General features: G+C 42.4%; 1 pseudogene; it reads left to right on the plus strand.

The window, feature by feature from the left end:
* The first annotated feature begins 972 nt into the window (after positions 1 to 972).
* Positions 973 to 1,072, plus strand: LOC127124312 (uncharacterized; annotated as a pseudogene).
* The last annotated feature ends 399 nt before the right edge of the window (positions 1,073 to 1,471 follow it).

Raw genomic sequence — 1,471 nt, forward strand, 5'->3', positions numbered from 1 at the left:
GGTGGAGGTACATAGGGTTCCTTCTTTTCTAGGGTATCCTTATTACTCTCTTCCTTTTCCTTAGGTTCACTTTCCTCAGTAGATTTCTTAGGGTTTTGGTTTTCTATCCTTGGATCAGACGGTCCTTCCACTTCCGTTCCACTTCTTAATATAATTGCATGAGCTTGGCTTCTCGGATTAGGTTGGGGCTGTCCAGGGAATGTACCAGTTGGTGCAGCAGTAGGTGCTTGTTGTTGAGCTACTTGAGATATTTGTGTTTCCAGCATTTTGTTATGGGTAGCCAAGGCATCTACTTTGCTTGCGAGTTGTTTAAGTTGTTCGCCAGTGTGTATGTTCTGGTTTAAGAAATCTTTATTGGTTTATTGTTGGGAAGCTATAAAGTTTTCCATCATGATTTCCAAGTTGGATTTTCTAGGGGTATTATTGTTAGGATTCGGTTTCTGATATCCCGGAGGTATAGATGGGGTTTGATTCGGAGACTGTCCAGGTGCGTATAAAGCATTATTACTCTTATATGAAAAGTTTGGATGGTTCTTCCAATTTGGGTTATAGGTATTCGAATAGGGGCTTCCTTGAGCATAGTTTACTTGCTCTGTTTGGATTCCAGTCAAGAGTTGACATTCCGCAGGAGTGTGGCCTTGGATTCCACAGACCTCGCAATTCTGAGTTATAGCAACCACGGCGGTTGGTGGTGATACGTTTAAACTTTCAATCTTCTGGACCAAAGCATCCACTTTTGCATTAACGTGATCAAGGTTACTTATCTCGTACATGCCAGTTTTCGGTTGAGGTTTTTCCACTGTTGTTCGTTCGGTTCCCCACTGATAGTGGTTTTGGGCCATGCTCTCGATAAGCTGGTAAGCATCAGCATAAGGTTTGTTCATTAGTGCACCACCTGCAGCGGCGTCTATTGTTAACCTTGTATTGTATAAGAGACCATTATAAAATGTGTGAATTACTAACCAGTCTTCCAAACCATGGTGTGGGCAAAGTCTCATCATGTCTTTGTATCTTTCCCATGCTTCGAAAAGAGACTCGTTGTCTTTCTGTTTAAATCCGTTTATCTGGGCTCTTAACATAGCTGTTTTGCTTGGCGGAAAATATCGGGCAAGAAAAACTTTCTTCAACTCGTTCCATGTGGTGACTGAGTTGGAAGGGAGAGATTGAAGCCATCTTCTAGCGCTATCTCTTAATGAGAAAGGAAAAAGACGAAGTCGAATTGCCTCTGAAGTGACACCATTAGCTTTAACAGTATCAGCATATTGAACAAATACGGATAAATGAAGGTTTGGATCCTCGGTAAGATTTCCAGAGAATTGGTTCTGTTGCACAGCCTGCAACAGTGAAGGTTTAAGTTCAAAATTGTTTGCTTCTATTGCGGGCGGAGCAATACTTGAATGCGGTTCATCTTGCGATGGAGCGGCGTAATCTCTAAGAGCACGAGCTGGTTCTGCCATCTCGGTTAAAGAAG

This window comes from Lathyrus oleraceus, chromosome 2 (genome assembly GCF_024323335.1).
Source record: "Lathyrus oleraceus cultivar Zhongwan6 chromosome 2, CAAS_Psat_ZW6_1.0, whole genome shotgun sequence".
Classification (NCBI taxonomy): Eukaryota; Viridiplantae; Streptophyta; class Magnoliopsida; order Fabales; family Fabaceae; genus Lathyrus; species Lathyrus oleraceus.